This window comes from Dunckerocampus dactyliophorus, chromosome 19, assembly GCF_027744805.1.
Source record: "Dunckerocampus dactyliophorus isolate RoL2022-P2 chromosome 19, RoL_Ddac_1.1, whole genome shotgun sequence".
NCBI lineage: Eukaryota > Metazoa > Chordata > Actinopteri > Syngnathiformes > Syngnathidae > Dunckerocampus > Dunckerocampus dactyliophorus.
In genome coordinates this window covers 10,134,230-10,142,679 of record NC_072837.1, presented here as the reverse complement: position 1 = coordinate 10,142,679, position 8,450 = coordinate 10,134,230, and positions in this window count along the sequence as shown.

Sequence of the window (8,450 nt, the reverse complement as noted above, 5' to 3'; positions counted from 1 at the left end):
AGGTGTATAATACTAAAGGGCATAAATCATGATTAAAAAGTTTAATAATTAAATAATGTAATGCACGTTCTGGTATGGTCGTGACCCCAAGATGCTGAGATGGGGACCGAGTGCAGGTAAGTCTTAAATAATTCTCTGTAGCTGAGCAGAAAAAGGAAGCTTGCAGAAGCATGCGTCACAAAACATACAAAAGACATATGCCGAAGGCATGAAACAAGTACAATGCTCCAACACCGGGAGACGCTACCACCTGAACTAAATACACCGAACATAAATTGGTGCCAGGTGCGCAAAAGCAGCAACATAAGGGCAGCAGAAGACGGAACTAAACAGGAAGTATTACAAAATAAGAATAAGGAATAAACAGTCAATGTCAAATATGCTGTCACACAGGCCGTGACAGTACCGAGGGTACCGGGAAAAACTGGCGGAGTTGGCGGGACTCCTCGAGGGGACGGCCGGGATGGCAAGCCCAGCGGAGCCGGCGGGACCGGCTGGGAGGGTAACATTGTCTGCATACCCCTAGGCACCTGGCCTAGGGGAAATAAGAACGCGGAAGCCGCAAGTCATATGTCATTGCTGCAGGAGAGTAGGCGAGCGCAGAGACAGGGCCGAAACTGGAGGCGGCTGCAGCATGGGCTGGCATGAAGGCAAAGCAGGAGGCCTGGTAGGGAGCAGGAGGAGTGAGCTGTGCGTCCCCAGTCGCACAACTGAGGGTACTAGACCCCCTTCCAATGACGTACTCCAGACGACTCTAACGACCAAAACCGGAAGTAGGGAAGGATGGATGGAGGCTAGATGAAGGTCACGGGGCCCTCCCGCTCTGACGCCCTGGTCGGAAGAAGTGGTGGCTTAAGACGTGTGCCGGGATTGGAAGAACCTTGGCTTCAGCCTTGAACTAGTGTGGAGCAGGGACCGGAGGTGACGGGGCCTGACAAGGAGAGGACCCAGGAGGCGTTGGAAGCTTGAGAAGATGTGGCTCTCGCATCGGAGGCGTCGGAGGCTAGCTGACTACGTGGTGCCGGCACCGGGGGCATTGCAGGATTGAGACAACATGGCACCGGGACCGGGAGCCTCGGCGGCCTGAGACGGCGTGGAGCGGGCACCAGAGGCTGACGTGGTGCGGGCTTCGGGAGCGTCAGAAGCTTGGAGAGATGTGGTGCAGGCATTGCACCAGCGGCAGAACTTGTGCAGATGACGAGGGCAACTAGAAGTCATGCGGACGTTGAGAGGGGCCGTAGCAGGCTGGACCATGGGCCGGCACAGGAACAGCTTATGGCAACCGCACCACAGCTTGGCATGGCAAGGAGGGCGGGAGTGACTGCACCTTAGAATGCTGTGGAGCCCTCGCTGGAGCGTACGTCTGGTGTGAGCGGCGGAACCTGGGTACACCAACTCCCTGGGGACAAGCCTGCCATCTGGCCCCCACACCATCGGCGCCAGCTCCTCCGGTGTGAACCTTGTGCACTCGACCTCCATCGCACTGAGGAACATCTGGGTCCAGAGGTCGTCTTTTGGTTGAAGCATTCTGTCACATTCTGGTATGGTCGTAACCTCAAGATGCAGTGCAGGTAAAAGTCTTGCATTATTCTCAATAGCTGAGCAAAAAAAGGAAACATGAAGAAGCATGTGTCACGAAACATACACTGAAGGCAAACAAGTACAATGCTCCATCACTGGGACGCACCACCACCTGAACTAAATACGCCAGGTGCGCAAAAGCAGGGACGTAAGGGCGAGCAGAAAACAGCACAGAACTAAACAGGAAGTATTACAAAGCTTTACAAAGATTCCCTTCATAGTTTTGACTGATAGTGTCAAAGATGTGTTAAGTTAGCAATATCTACCTACTATTTATTATTGTGTTTGCAGTGGTATAGGACTGCGTAACCCATGTCTTTATGTCAATACTAATCCAAAATCCGGTTACACACGTCCATTTGAGCAAATACTGTATATACCGTAAATAAAATGACAGTGAGAACACAGTATGCCCCCTTCCTCACCCCACAAAGCAGGATGAGTTGCCCACATAGAGATCAAATACGACTGGCCTGTGTGTGTGTGTGTGTGTGTGTGTGTGTGTGAGACCAGATTAGTGTCGGCTGTCTGCACCCTGTCCGCCAGACATGCAGTCAGCAGGGATTTTAAGGTCTGAGCAGTGCACTCGCTGAGAAGGAGAGTAAACCAATCCTAGTCCCAATCTCATTCCTAAACCACACACAACTCCTTTGGCACCATGAGACCCACTAAACACTTTACTCCATTGATGTTGATGCAATATAGCAGACAGTGGAAATGTAGTGCAATATAGTGGAGTCATTTACATAGCATGGAGTAATAACGTAAGCATCACACTGATAATGCAGATTATTTTCATGGCATTATTGCTTTAGTACCAATTATCAGATGTATAAATGATACGGAATAAAACACTGTTTTCCCCATCTTCTAATGTTAATGGCGCCATTAGTGAGACCGCATACATACAGTAAACCTTTATTGGAAACAATAAAGACTGAATCCTGTTGGGTTTAATCGGGGCAGCCATTGTTGTTTTGTCCAGTGGAACCCGTTTCTGTCGACACCGCTCGGACCGGCCGGGCGTCGACATAAGCGGAAATTAGCAATCGCTTGCACTTTTACTTGTGCCTTTGTCCAGAGACATAACGACAATGGGTGATAATAAAGCAGTTTGACATGGTTTTCATCCATTTGTACATATTTCTTTAGTTATTTTTGGTTTTCATAGAAAAAATGATTAGACCACCCTTGTTACTTCAGTTTCTTGTTCATTTTAATGCCTGATACAACTAAAGGTGCCTTTGTTTGGACAAATATAACAATGACAACAAAAATAGCTCATAAGAGTTACATTTTTTGGCAGTACAATGCTATAGCTATTCATGTAAGAACTTAAGTGTTTTAGTTATTATCAAGAAACCCATGAAAGTTGCTAGATAGCCGCTCTTAAATTCAACTCTTATGAGCTATATTTGTTATCATCATTATATTTGTCCAAACAAATGTACCTTTAGTTGTACCAAGCATTAAAATGGATCAATAAATTGAAGAAACAAGGGTGGTCTCATCATTTTTTCCATGACTGTATATGTAAACATATATATATACATATATATATATATAGGCTTTACAGGGCATATATTTTTACATATACTGTATATTTCTTATATTTTGTATTTCTTATAAAAAATATTGTTAATAAAATATTAATTAATAATAAAATAAATAAATACAAAATATTTATATATTATAAATAAATCAACATGTATACACACTTTATATACTGTTTTTTTTTTTTATATTTTAATTTGACCTAAACTGAAAGACATCAATTTCAAATCTTTATATATTATGTAATATATAACGATACATATTTAAAAATTTTTTTAAAGAGTAAAAAACACAAGCATGAATCCAGAATTATTCACAGTCCGCAGTGGTTATCTTAATTGAATTGAATTGAATTGAATGCAATATTATATACTCTTTGAAAAAATGGCTCCAGGGAGAGTAGCCTGTCTAATGGACTGTCGTGCCAAGTGAGGTGGTTTGTTTCTGCTGCCGCCTAGAGGCCCAAAACAACATTGCGGGTGTCAGCAACTTTCCAAACGTCGTTCCACCCAAATGCCCTGCAAAAAAAAAACGTTTCATGTAGCGACCATGACTGTAGGATTGTCACTTGGGCGTGTTGCCTTCCTGACACGAGCGCATAGTAGTATTGCATGGTATGAAAACTGGCACTGCAAGAATAACAACCCCACCCTGCTTTAAAGGCTTGACTAGGAAGGCTCATTAAGGCAAGTTGCCACTCCGGTATCCTCACCAACTAACTAACTGCAACAAAAATATGAACACTTTCCTTTTGCGCCCATCTTTCATGAGCTTGCTTTTACTATGTGCGCAAAAGGCCTATTTCTGACAAATATTGTTCACAAATGTGTCTAAATGTGTGTTAGTGAGCACTTCTCTTTTGCCAAGATAAAAATAATTCGATAATATCATTAGACAGCATTATTATTGCACAGGCGTGCCTCAGGCTGGCCACAGTTCAAAAAGGCAGCTCCAAAATCTGCAGTTTTTACTGTAGCGGGGGTTGATACCAAAATTTCACAGATTGAGACACATACAATTATTAAATTACATTTTATTTAAATATTCAAGACATTTTAAAATGCAAACAGAAACTATATGCCTTCAAGCGACGCAAGCTCGCACCAAAGATTGGAAAAAAAAAAATCCCCTCATCACTACTACATTTACTTCGAGCATATGCAAATAAACTACGTATGAGCAAACACATATTACTAAAAATGCAGAAATAGTTATAAATACTAAACCCCCGTTAGCAAAAAAAAAAAAAGCATAATTTTATGGCATCATTTCAAAATTTTTTTCATAATTTTCCCCCCCTCACTCCCGCTGGTTTACAATCATTTTTTTGCACTACACAAAATCAATAAACTTAAAAGCTTCTCGACGGAGAAATCACCTGCGTTGTTTCATTTATTTAATGGAACGCCTTCTTATAGGAAGTGAAAAAAAACAAAACATTGAAGAGTTTAAACTCTGCAGTATGCACCTGAAAATATAATTCGACATTGTGGGGACAAAAAAAACAAACACTGAATACAAAAATATCACGCTGACATGGCTCCACACACAAGAAAAGACGATTAAAACAAAGCTTCCTGTCAAAATTGGAGATTTCTATACAACAGATTCCCCAACAGGAAGTCACCCAGCATGCTTTGCGGGTTATAAATAGGTATAATGTAGCGTGGTTTGCATGTATATTAGTGTGTAAGCGTTTACTTCAATTTGTGTGGTGCAGTTACATTGCGTGTTCCACGTGCGTTACTTTTGGCTGCACCGTGAGTGAGAAACGGGAGGCGTTTGGTTTGATGACCTCCCGCCGATTCGTGTCAGAGGACGTCTCGATTGCGTTTTTCGTTATTCGCAGGTGGTCTGAGAAGAGAACGCCCACGAAAAGCGTGGATCTCCTGTAAATGACCCTTTTTCCTTGCGAGGCTAGTGCGGAACTTTTAACAGCGATGTGAGTGGAAAAAATATTTGTTTTAATTGCCGCTTGTGTGGTTGGAGTAAAGTCAGTTTTTGTCTGTGATGCTAACAATAAACAAGAAGGTTCGAGAGACTAAAGCAGGGGTGTCCAAAGTGCGGCTCCTTTTTTATTGGGCCTCGGTGTACTGTAAAAATGAAATGAATTCATTATTATTATGAAATATATTATTACACTAATGTGTCACCTATTTACAAAGGTAGGATGTTTTGTTCAGAAATCTCAGCATATATCGGACACCCCTGGACTAGAATCTGACCCCTAATCTGTTTTCTGAAGAGTGGAGCTGCTGTTTTCAGTGGTGTTTATCAAAACGACATCAGGGGTTGTGGATGGGACCGTAAGCGGGCGCTTAGTGGGCTGAGGGGTTCGACCTTTCCAGGGTACTAATGGGCATGCTTTTGTGGTCTCTCCATGTTGTGTAGTTGGAGTCTGCAAGTCGACATGAGACAATGCAGGTTATACATGCACTTTACATCATTTAAGCAAAAAATTTGAATCCGGGAGGCGATAACTCACCTTTGACACCATCAACCTGCCGTAAAGAGAGGAAGGAATGATAAGCACACAATGAACAAGAGAGCCACTTTGTCCTTCCTTGTGAGCGACAGTTATGTTTGTTTTTCAACTGCAGTCCAAGCCCATGAGGTTGCACAATTTATAGTAAAATCTATTTTAAGAAACAATCCAATGTAGGCCAATATATGCGAAGGTATTGGAACAAAACATCTTAACACTGTGTTATAGGTGGCAAAGAAAAGTAGTGTAATATTTAATACAATAATCTCTCGTTTATCGCGGTTAATTGGTTCCAGACCCAACCGTGATGAGTGAATTTAGTAGGATTCCTTACTTGTATATCATATTTTCACACTTGGAGCGTAGAAAACCTGTTTATGACGTTCTAAATGCGTTTCTTAACATTTTAAGAGCCCTCTTGACATAAAATAACACCCCTATAGTCACCTTTACACTTCTTTTCCCCAATATAGTAGACATCGTAACAGAAAATAAGACATTGAAGACATGAATAAGACTCGCGCTCATGCGTGTTGCTGTAAAAGGTGTTATGGTGACGTCAGGGGTTCAGAATTGGGTTTCAGCTTGGCGTGGGTTATTGTCGCAACAGTTGCCGTGAATTTTTATTAGGGATAACTTGGGGGTAATTTAGACATACAGTGTGTATTAATTTATACACACATTTTTGGACACATTCAGCACATGCTTTTATTTCTTTTTGTGGTTAGCATGTTCGCCGCACAGTCAGGAGGTCGTGAGTTCGAATCTCCGTTGGGCATCTCTGTGTGGAGTTTGCATGTTCTTCCCGTGCATGCGTGGGTTTTCTCCGGTTTCCTCCTACATTCATGCATGTTAGGTTATTTGGCGACGCTAAATTGTCCATAGGTATGAATGTGAGTGTGAATGGTTGTTTGTCTATACGTGCCCTGCGATTGGCTCGCCCAAAGTCAGCAGGGATTAGGCTCCAGACCCTCGTGAAGATAAGCGGCATAGAAAAAGAATGGATGGACCTATCAGTTGGTATTCGTTGTACAAATATGGCCGTAGTAGTAGGTATAGATCTATCTGGGTGAGCAGCAAGCATCAACATTCGTACGCTACTAAAGTTAGATACCGTGTTTGAAGCATGATTAGCTTCTTTTTACACTTGAATGACTGGAAGAAATTATTCGTAGTTTTACTATCACCAATTTCACCATTATTTCGCAGGATTTCAGAATGGGTTGCGTTCCACGTTAGTGTTTCCACAGTCTACCCTATTGGGAGGACGTTAGGTACAGAAATACTAAAAGAAGTACTACTACTGAGCCTCTTTTTTACATAAACCAAAAGCAGAACTTTGAGTAGCATTGGTGTGGCAGTAGCAGCAGTTTCATCACGACTTCATTGAAAGAACAACCAACACAGAACGATTTTCTCGATAGAAAAGATGCAGGAGACCACTCAAAATCATTCGGTTATGTGGCGGTATGAGTGGTATCAGGTAATGAAATGTCAAGCGTGACTTTTGCCCCGTACAGGGAAGTAGGAAGAAATAAGTTGAGAAACATAACTCTTTATCAGCGTAGAAAGAATTTTCATATTTCATTCCATGGCGCGGAGTGGCTGGACAATCTTGCTCCCTGCAGTGAAGCGAAGTGCTGCATAGTGTTGCGAAACGTTGTGGTTTGGTACCACGCACCTCTAGTACGAATTCCTAAAGTTCCTTTAAACGTAGCTGTCAATGGGTGCTCTAAACGCAACACAGACGAGTCATAAAATGTGATCGCTCATCCCGCCAGTTACTAATGACAACCCGCATCTTGGAGAATAGAAATAAACAAAAAGGCTCAAAATAATCCACAAAGCCTACAATACACTTGCTTTCACATGGGCACATTCGTGTGTGCAACTACTGTCCGTGTTACATGCAATTGCTCCTCCTGCCAGTTATTCATGATAACCCAGTCAACATACGACATGTGTTGAATGCAATCGCTCTTCCCGCCGGTTATTCATGATAACCCAGTCAACATACGATATGTGTTTAATGCAATCGCTCCTCCCGCCAGTTATTAATGATAACCCAATCAACATAGGTACGATATGTGTTGAATGCAGTCGCTCCTCCCGCCAGTTATTAATGATAACCCAGTCAACATACGATATGTGTTTAATGCAATCGCTCCTCCCGCCAGTTATTCATGATAACCCAGTCAACATACGATATGTGTTTAATGCAATCGCTCCTCCCGCCAGTTATTCATGATAACCCAGTCAACATACGATATGTGTTTAATGCAATCGCTCCTCCCGCCAGTTATTGATGATAACCCAGTCAACATACAACATGTGTTGAATGCAATCGCTCCTCCCGCCAGTTATTAATGATAACACACATCCTGGATAATACAAATAAAAAGAAAGAATCTAAATAATCCAGAAAGTCAAAGCCTACAATACGCTTGCTTTCGCACGAGCACATTTGTGTGCTGAACATACTATATGTGTCAAATGCAATCACTCCACCTGCAGTTATTAATGATAATCTGCACCTTGGATAACAGAAATAATTAGAAAGAGTCAAAATAATCCACAAAGTCAAAGCCTACGATACGCTTGCTTTCACACGTGCACATTTGTGCGAGTAACAAAATGCACGTGTCAAATGCAATCACTCCTCCTGCCGATTGTTAATGATAACCTGCATCTTGGATAATAGAAATAAATAGAAAGACTCAAAGTAATCCACAATATCAAAGATTACAAGACACTTGCTTTTCACACAGGTACATTCGTACATGCGACATACTGTATGTGTCAAATGAAATTGCTCCTCCCGGCAATTCTT